General features: G+C 42.9%; 22 non-coding genes across 22 annotated transcripts in view; all 22 read right to left on the bottom strand.

Moving 5' to 3' along the window:
- Positions 1-146: 146 nt before the first annotated feature.
- On the bottom strand, positions 147-265 carry LOC145885849 (5S ribosomal RNA). Its single transcript, XR_014397433.1, has one exon. It is a non-coding gene; the product is annotated as a 5S ribosomal RNA (ribosomal RNA).
- Positions 266-404: 139 nt separating this feature from the next.
- LOC145881957 (5S ribosomal RNA) lies at positions 405-523 on the bottom strand. Its single transcript, XR_014393525.1, has one exon. It is a non-coding gene; the product is annotated as a 5S ribosomal RNA (ribosomal RNA).
- A 409-nt stretch (positions 524-932) lies between these two features.
- LOC145883938 (5S ribosomal RNA) lies at positions 933-1,051 on the bottom strand. Its single transcript, XR_014395515.1, has one exon. It is a non-coding gene; the product is annotated as a 5S ribosomal RNA (ribosomal RNA).
- A 139-nt stretch (positions 1,052-1,190) lies between these two features.
- Positions 1,191-1,309, bottom strand: LOC145883937 (5S ribosomal RNA). The gene has a single exon (XR_014395514.1). It is a non-coding gene; the product is annotated as a 5S ribosomal RNA (ribosomal RNA).
- A 139-nt stretch (positions 1,310-1,448) lies between these two features.
- On the bottom strand, positions 1,449-1,567 carry LOC145852042 (5S ribosomal RNA). The gene has a single exon (XR_014373896.1). It is a non-coding gene; the product is annotated as a 5S ribosomal RNA (ribosomal RNA).
- A 409-nt stretch (positions 1,568-1,976) lies between these two features.
- LOC145885848 (5S ribosomal RNA) lies at positions 1,977-2,095 on the bottom strand. The gene has a single exon (XR_014397432.1). It is a non-coding gene; the product is annotated as a 5S ribosomal RNA (ribosomal RNA).
- Positions 2,096-2,234: 139 nt separating this feature from the next.
- On the bottom strand, positions 2,235-2,353 carry LOC145881956 (5S ribosomal RNA). The gene has a single exon (XR_014393524.1). It is a non-coding gene; the product is annotated as a 5S ribosomal RNA (ribosomal RNA).
- A 409-nt stretch (positions 2,354-2,762) lies between these two features.
- LOC145883935 (5S ribosomal RNA) lies at positions 2,763-2,881 on the bottom strand. Its single transcript, XR_014395512.1, has one exon. It is a non-coding gene; the product is annotated as a 5S ribosomal RNA (ribosomal RNA).
- Positions 2,882-3,020: 139 nt separating this feature from the next.
- LOC145883934 (5S ribosomal RNA) lies at positions 3,021-3,139 on the bottom strand. Its single transcript, XR_014395511.1, has one exon. It is a non-coding gene; the product is annotated as a 5S ribosomal RNA (ribosomal RNA).
- Positions 3,140-3,278: 139 nt separating this feature from the next.
- On the bottom strand, positions 3,279-3,397 carry LOC145883933 (5S ribosomal RNA). Its single transcript, XR_014395510.1, has one exon. It is a non-coding gene; the product is annotated as a 5S ribosomal RNA (ribosomal RNA).
- A 139-nt stretch (positions 3,398-3,536) lies between these two features.
- On the bottom strand, positions 3,537-3,655 carry LOC145885847 (5S ribosomal RNA). Its single transcript, XR_014397431.1, has one exon. It is a non-coding gene; the product is annotated as a 5S ribosomal RNA (ribosomal RNA).
- A 139-nt stretch (positions 3,656-3,794) lies between these two features.
- LOC145851133 (5S ribosomal RNA) lies at positions 3,795-3,913 on the bottom strand. The gene has a single exon (XR_014372983.1). It is a non-coding gene; the product is annotated as a 5S ribosomal RNA (ribosomal RNA).
- A 139-nt stretch (positions 3,914-4,052) lies between these two features.
- LOC145881685 (5S ribosomal RNA) lies at positions 4,053-4,171 on the bottom strand. The gene has a single exon (XR_014393257.1). It is a non-coding gene; the product is annotated as a 5S ribosomal RNA (ribosomal RNA).
- Positions 4,172-4,580: 409 nt separating this feature from the next.
- LOC145851724 (5S ribosomal RNA) lies at positions 4,581-4,699 on the bottom strand. The gene has a single exon (XR_014373576.1). It is a non-coding gene; the product is annotated as a 5S ribosomal RNA (ribosomal RNA).
- A 139-nt stretch (positions 4,700-4,838) lies between these two features.
- Positions 4,839-4,957, bottom strand: LOC145856796 (5S ribosomal RNA). The gene has a single exon (XR_014377687.1). It is a non-coding gene; the product is annotated as a 5S ribosomal RNA (ribosomal RNA).
- A 409-nt stretch (positions 4,958-5,366) lies between these two features.
- Positions 5,367-5,485, bottom strand: LOC145851723 (5S ribosomal RNA). The gene has a single exon (XR_014373575.1). It is a non-coding gene; the product is annotated as a 5S ribosomal RNA (ribosomal RNA).
- A 139-nt stretch (positions 5,486-5,624) lies between these two features.
- On the bottom strand, positions 5,625-5,743 carry LOC145883176 (5S ribosomal RNA). The gene has a single exon (XR_014394749.1). It is a non-coding gene; the product is annotated as a 5S ribosomal RNA (ribosomal RNA).
- Positions 5,744-5,882: 139 nt separating this feature from the next.
- On the bottom strand, positions 5,883-6,001 carry LOC145852041 (5S ribosomal RNA). Its single transcript, XR_014373895.1, has one exon. It is a non-coding gene; the product is annotated as a 5S ribosomal RNA (ribosomal RNA).
- A 409-nt stretch (positions 6,002-6,410) lies between these two features.
- On the bottom strand, positions 6,411-6,529 carry LOC145881738 (5S ribosomal RNA). Its single transcript, XR_014393308.1, has one exon. It is a non-coding gene; the product is annotated as a 5S ribosomal RNA (ribosomal RNA).
- Positions 6,530-6,668: 139 nt separating this feature from the next.
- Positions 6,669-6,787, bottom strand: LOC145881955 (5S ribosomal RNA). Its single transcript, XR_014393523.1, has one exon. It is a non-coding gene; the product is annotated as a 5S ribosomal RNA (ribosomal RNA).
- A 409-nt stretch (positions 6,788-7,196) lies between these two features.
- LOC145851722 (5S ribosomal RNA) lies at positions 7,197-7,315 on the bottom strand. The gene has a single exon (XR_014373574.1). It is a non-coding gene; the product is annotated as a 5S ribosomal RNA (ribosomal RNA).
- Positions 7,316-7,454: 139 nt separating this feature from the next.
- LOC145883932 (5S ribosomal RNA) overlaps positions 7,455-7,500 on the bottom strand; it is a 119-nt gene continuing 73 nt past the window's right edge. Inside the window, exon 1 of the ribosomal RNA XR_014395509.1 lies at positions 7,455-7,500. This exon is cut by the window's right edge and continues 73 nt beyond it. This is a non-coding gene — a ribosomal RNA (5S ribosomal RNA).

Genomic DNA, 7,500 nt, shown 5'->3' with positions numbered 1-7,500 from the left:
ACAAGGCAGATGCTAATTGAAAACACAAGGAAATTTGATCCTATTAAAAATGCAGGAAGCTGCATTTAGTCAATTCATCATTAAATGCTTACTACAAGGCAGAGTTGCTGATGAAATAGTGCAAGAGCACACCCTCGTGGACAAAATGCTTACAGCACCTGGTATTCCCAGGCGGTCTCCCATCCAAGTACTAACCAGGCCCGACCCTGCTTAGCTTCCGAGATCAGACAAGATCGGGTGTACCCAGGCTGATATGGCCGTAAGCGAGAAACAATCTCTTGCTACAACATATATAGTCAAAGTGAGTCTGATAAAACAGACATTTAGTCAATTCATCATTAAATGCTTACTACAAGGCAGTGTTGCTGATGAAATAGTGCAAGAGCACACCCTCGTGGACAAAATGCTTACAGCACCTGGTATTCCCAGGCGGTCTCCCATCCAAGTACTAAACAGGCCCAACCCTGCTTAGCTTCCGAGATCAGACGAGATCGGGAGTACCCAGGCTGGTATGGCCGTAAGCTAGAAACAATCTCTTGCTACAACATATATAGTCAAAGTGAGTGTGATAAACAGACATTGCATTTTCACCAATTAGATAAGCAGCTTGAACTTTGTGTCACTGAAAAAGTAGAAGAAATTACAAACACTGTTCCCATCACTTTTTAGCACAGGTAGTTGGATAAAATACAAACTTTATTTCCTTTCATCATTTGAACAGGGCAAAGGAGCACAAAGCACACACAAGCTGCATTCAGCAACAATATTCTTGTTTGTCTTATAAATACAAGGCAGATGCTAATTGAAAACACAAGGAAATTTGATCCTATTAAAAAGGCAGGAAGCTGCATTTAGTCAATTCATCATTAAATGCTTACTACAAGGCAGTGTTGCTGATGAAATAGTGCAAGAGCACACCCTCGTGGACAAAATGCTTACAGCACCTGGTATTCCCAGGCGGTCTCCCATCCAAGTACTAACCAGGCCCGACCCTGCTTAGCTTCCGAGATCAGACAAGATCGGGTGTATCCAGGCTGATATGGCCGTAAGCGAGAAACAATCTCTTGCTACAACATATATAGTCAAAGTGAGTCTGATAAAACAGACATTTAGTCAATTCATCATTAAATGCTTACTACAAGGCAGTGTTGCTGATGAAATAGTGCAAGAGCACACCCTCGTGGACAAAATGCTTACAGCACCTGGTATTCCCAGGCGGTCTCCCATCCAAGTACTAACCAGGCCCGACCCTGCTTAGCTTCCGAGATCAGACAAGATCGGGTGTATCCAGGCTGATATGGCCGTAAGCGAGAAACAATCTCTTGCTACAACATATATAGTCAAAGTGAGTCTGATAAAACAGACATTTAGTCAATTCATCATTAAATGCTTACTACAAGGCAGTGTTGCTGATGAAATAGTGCAAGAGCACACCCTCGTGGACAAAATGCTTACAGCACCTGGTATTCCCAGGCGGTCTCCCATCCAAGTTCTAACCAGGCCCAACCCTGCTTAGCTTCCGAGATCAGACGAGATCGGGAGTACCCAGGCTGGTATGTCCGTAAGCTAGAAACAATCTCTTGCTACAACATATATAGTCAAAGTGAGTGTGATAAACAGACATTGCATTTTCACCAATTAGATAAGCAGCTTGAACTTTGTGTCACTGAAAAAGTAGAAGAAATTACAAACACTGTTCCCATCACTTTTTAGCACAGGTAGTTGGATAAAATACAAACTTTATTTCCTTTCATCATTTGAACAGGGCAAAGGAGCACAAAGCACACACAAGCTGCATTCAGCAACAATATTCTTGTTTGTCTTATAAATACAAGGCAGATGCTAATTGAAAACACAAGGAAATTTGATCCTATTAAAAATGCAGGAAGCTGCATTTAGTCAATTCATCATTAAATGCTTACTACAAGGCAGAGTTGCTGATGAAATAGTGCAAGAGCACACCCTCGTGGACAAAATGCTTACAGCACCTGGTATTCCCAGGCGGTCTCCCATCCAAGTACTAACCAGGCCCGACCCTGCTTAGCTTCCGAGATCAGACAAGATCGGGTGTACCCAGGCTGATATGGCCGTAAGCGAGAAACAATCTCTTGCTACAACATATATAGTCAAAGTGAGTCTGATAAAACAGACATTTAGTCAATTCATCATTAAATGCTTACTACAAGGCAGTGTTGCTGATGAAATAGTGCAAGAGCACACCCTCGTGGACAAAATGCTTACAGCACCTGGTATTCCCAGGCGGTCTCCCATCCAAGTACTAAACAGGCCCAACCCTGCTTAGCTTCCGAGATCAGACGAGATCGGGAGTACCCAGGCTGGTATGGCCGTAAGCTAGAAACAATCTCTTGCTACAACATATATAGTCAAAGTGAGTGTGATAAACAGACATTGCATTTTCACCAATTAGATAAGCAGCTTGAACTTTGTGTCACTGAAAAAGTAGAAGAAATTACAAACACTGTTCCCATCACTTTTTAGCACAGGTAGTTGGATAAAATACAAACTTTATTTCCTTTCATCATTTGAACAGGGCAAAGGAGCACAAAGCACACACAAGCTGCATTCAGCAACAATATTCTTGTTTGTCTTATAAATACAAGGCAGATGCTAATTGAAAACACAAGGAAATTTGATCCTATTAAAAAGGCAGGAAGCTGCATTTAGTCAATTCATCATTAAATGCTTACTACAAGGCAGTGTTGCTGATGAAATAGTGCAAGAGCACACCCTCGTGGACAAAATGCTTACAGCACCTGGTATTCCCAGGCGGTCTCCCATCCAAGTACTAACCAGGCCCGACCCTGCTTAGCTTCCGAGATCAGACAAGATCGGGTGTATCCAGGCTGATATGGCCGTAAGCGAGAAACAATCTCTTGCTACAACATATATAGTCAAAGTGAGTCTGATAAAACAGACATTTAGTCAATTCATCATTAAATGCTTACTACAAGGCAGTGTTGCTGATGAAATAGTGCAAGAGCACACCCTCGTGGACAAAATGCTTACAGCACCTGGTATTCCCAGGCGGTCTCCCATCCAAGTACTAACCAGGCCCGACCCTGCTTAGCTTCCGAGATCAGACAAGATCGGGTGTATCCAGGCTGATATGGCCGTAAGCGAGAAACAATCTCTTGCTACAACATATATAGTCAAAGTGAGTCTGATAAAACAGACATTTAGTCAATTCATCATTAAATGCTTACTACAAGGCAGTGTTGCTGATGAAATAGTGCAAGAGCACACCCTCGTGGACAAAATGCTTACAGCACCTGGTATTCCCAGGCGGTCTCCCATCCAAGTACTAACCAGGCCCGACCCTGCTTAGCTTCCGAGATCAGACAAGATCGGGTGTATCCAGGCTGATATGGCCGTAAGCGAGAAACAATCTCTTGCTACAACATATATAGTCAAAGTGAGTCTGATAAAACAGACATTTAGTCAATTCATCATTAAATGCTTACTACAAGGCAGTGTTGCTGATGAAATAGTGCAAGAGCACACCCTCGTGGACAAAATGCTTACAGCACCTGGTATTCCCAGGCGGTCTCCCATCCAAGTACTAACCAGGCCCGACCCTGCTTAGCTTCCGAGATCAGACAAGATCGGGTGTACCCAGGCTGATATGGCCGTAAGCGAGAAACAATCTCTTGCTACAACATATATAGTCAAAGTGAGTCTGATAAAACAGACATTTAGTCAATTCATCATTAAATGCTTACTACAAGGCAGTGTTGCTGATGAAATAGTGCAAGAGCACACCCTCGTGGACAAAATGCTTACAGCACCTGGTATTCCCAGGCGGTCTCCCATCCAAGTACTAACCAGGCCCGACCCTGCTTAGCTTCCGAGATCAGACGAGATCGGGCATACCCAGGCTGATATGGCCGTACGCTAGAAACAATCTCTTGCTACAACATATATAGTCAAAGTGAGTCTGATAAAACAGACATTTAGTCAATTCATCATTAAATGCTTACTACAAGGCAGTGTTGCTGATGAAATAGTGCAAGAGCACACCCTCGTGGACAAAATGCTCACAGCACCTGGTATTCCCAGGCGGTCTCCCATCCAAGTACTAACCAGGCCCAACCCTGCTTAGCTTCCGAGATCAGACGAGATCGGGAGTACCCAGGCTGGTATGGCCGTAAGCTAGAAACAGTCTCTTGCTACAACATATATAGTCAAAGTGAGTGTGATAAACAGACATTGCATTTTCACCAATTAGATAAGCAGCTTGAACTTTGTGTCACTGAAAAAGTAGAAGAAATTACAAACACTGTTCCCATCACTTTTTAGCACAGGTAGTTGGATAAAATACAAACTTTATTTCCTTTCATCATTTGAACAGGGCAAAGGAGCACAAAGCACACACAAGCTGCATTCAGCAACAATATTCTTGTTTGTCTTATAAATACAAGGCAGATGCTAATTGAAAACACAAGGAAATTTGATCCTATTAAAAAGGCAGGAAGCTGCATTTAGTCAATTCATCATTAAATGCTTACTACAAGGCAGTGTTGCTGATGAAATAGTGCAAGAGCACACCCTCGTGGACAAAATGCTTACAGCACCTGGTATTCCCAGGCGGTCTCCCATCCAAGCACTAACCAGGCCCGACCCTGCTTAGCTTCCGAGATCAGACAAGATCGGGTGTACCCAGGCTGATATGGCCGTAAGCGAGAAACAATCTCTTGCTACAACATATATAGTCAAAGTGAGTCTGATAAAACAGACATTTAGTCAATTCATCATTAAATGCTTACTACAAGGCAGTGTTGCTGATGAAATAGTGCAAGAGCACACCCTCGTGGACAAAATGCTTACAGCACCTGGTATTCCCAGGCGGTCTCCCATCCAAGTACTAACCAGGCCCAACCCTGCTTAGCTTCCGAGATCAGACGAGATCGGGAGTACCCAGGCTGGTATGGCCGTAAGCTAGAAACAATCTCTTGCTACAACATATATAGTCAAAGTGAGTGTGATAAACAGAAATTGCATTTTCACCAATTAGATAAGCAGCTTGAACTTTGTGTCACTGAAAAAGTAGAAGAAATTACAAACACTGTTCCCATCACTTTTTAGCACAGGTAGTTGGATAAAATACAAACTTTATTTCCTTTCATCATTTGAACAGGGCAAAGGAGCACAAAGCACACACAAGCTGCATTCAGCAACAATATTCTTGTTTGTCTTATAAATACAAGGCAGATGCTAATTGAAAACACAAGGAAATTTGATCCTATTAAAAAGGCAGGAAGCTGCATTTAGTCAATTAATCATTAAATGCTTACTACAAGGCAGTGTTGCTGATGAAATAGTGCAAGAGCACACCCTCATGGACAAAATGCTTACAGCACCTGGTATTCCCAGGCGGTCTCCCATCCAAGCACTAACCAGGCCCGACCCTGCTTAGCTTCCGAGATCAGACAAGATCGGGTGTACCCAGGCTGATATGGCCGTAAGCGAGAAACAATCTCTTGCTACAACATATATAGTCAAAGTGAGTCTGATAAAACAGACATTTAGTCAATTCATCATTAAATGCTTACTACAAGGCAGTGTTGCTGATGAAATAGTGCAAGAGCACACCCTCGTGGACAAAATGCTTACAGCACCTGGTATTCCCAGGCGGTCTCCCATCCAAGTACTAACCAGGCCCGACCCTGCTTAGCTTCCGAGATCAGACGAGATCGGGCGTACCCAGGCTGATATGGCCGTAAGCTAGAAACAATCTCTTGCTACAACATATATAGTCAAAGTGAGTCTGATAAAACAGACATTTAGTCAATTCATCATTAAATGCTTACTACAAGGCAGTGTTGCTGATGAAATAGTGCAAGAGCACACCCTCGTGGACAAAATGCTTACAGCACCTGGTATTCCCAGGCGGTCTCCCATCCAAGTTCTAACCAGGCCCAACCCTGCTTAGCTTCCGAGATCAGACGAGATCGGGAGTACCCAGGCTGGTATGTCCGTAAGCTAGAAACAATCTCTTGCTACAACATATATAGTCAAAGTGAGTGTGATAAACAGACATTGCATTTTCACCAATTAGATAAGCAGCTTGAACTTTGTGTCACTGAAAAAGTAGAAGAAATTACAAACACTGTTCCCATCACTTTTTAGCACAGGTAGTTGGATAAAATACAAACTTTATTTCCTTTCATCATTTGAACAGGGCAAAGGAGCACAAAGCACACACAAGCTGCATTCAGCAACAATATTCTTGTTTGTCTTATAAATACAAGGCAGATGCTAATTGAAAACACAAGGAAATTTGATCCTATTAAAAATGCAGGAAGCTGCATTTAGTCAATTCATCATTAAATGCTTACTACAAGGCAGAGTTGCTGATGAAATAGTGCAAGAGCACACCCTCGTGGACAAAATGCTTACAGCACCTGGTATTCCCAGGCGGTCTCCCATCCAAGTACTAACCAGGCCCGACCCTGCTTAGCTTCCGAGATCAGACGAGATCGGGTGTACCCAGGCTGATATGGCCGTAAGCGAGAAACAATCTCTTGCTACAACATATATAGTCAAAGTGAGTCTGATAAAACAGACATTTAGTCAATTCATCATTAAATGCTTACTACAAGGCAGTGTTGCTGATGAAATAGTGCAAGAGCACACCCTCGTGGACAAAATGCTTACAGCACCTGGTATTCCCAGGCGGTCTCCCATCCAAGTACTAAACAGGCCCAACCCTGCTTAGCTTCCGAGATCAGACGAGATCGGGAGTACCCAGGCTGGTATGGCCGTAAGCTAGAAACAATCTCTTGCTACAACATATATAGTCAAAGTGAGTGTGATAAACAGACATTGCATTTTCACCAATTAGATAAGCAGCTTGAACTTTGTGTCACTGAAAAAGTAGAAGAAATTACAAACACTGTTCCCATCACTTTTTAGCACAGGTAGTTGGATAAAATACAAACTTTATTTCCTTTCATCATTTGAACAGGGCAAAGGAGCACAAAGCACACACAAGCTGCATTCAGCAACAATATTCTTGTTTGTCTTATAAATACAAGGCAGATGCTAATTGAAAACACAAGGAAATTTGATCCTATTAAAAAGGCAGGAAGCTGCATTTAGTCAATTCATCATTAAATGCTTACTACAAGGCAGTGTTGCTGATGAAATAGTGCAAGAGCACACCCTCGTGGACAAAATGCTTACAGCACCTGGTATTCCCAGGCGGTCTCCCATCCAAGCACTAACCAGGCCCGACCCTGCTTAGCTTCCGAGATCAGACAAGATCGGGTGTACCCAGGCTGATATGGCCGTAAGCAAGAAACAATCTCTTGCTACAACATATATAGTCAAAGTGAGTCTGATAAAACAGACATTTAGTCAATTCATCATTAAATGCTTACTACAAGGCAGTGTTGCTGATGAAATAGTGCAAGAGCACACCCTCGTGGACAAAATGCTTACAGCACCTGGTATTCCCAGGCGGTCTCCCATCCAAGTACT

This window comes from Salmo salar, chromosome 08 (assembly GCF_965601325.2).
Source record: "Salmo salar chromosome 08, fSalSal1, whole genome shotgun sequence".
In the NCBI taxonomy this organism is placed as follows: domain Eukaryota; kingdom Metazoa; phylum Chordata; class Actinopteri; order Salmoniformes; family Salmonidae; genus Salmo; species Salmo salar.
Note: the sequence above shows the minus strand (reverse complement) of the source record. Positions and strands in the feature narration are given on the sequence as shown.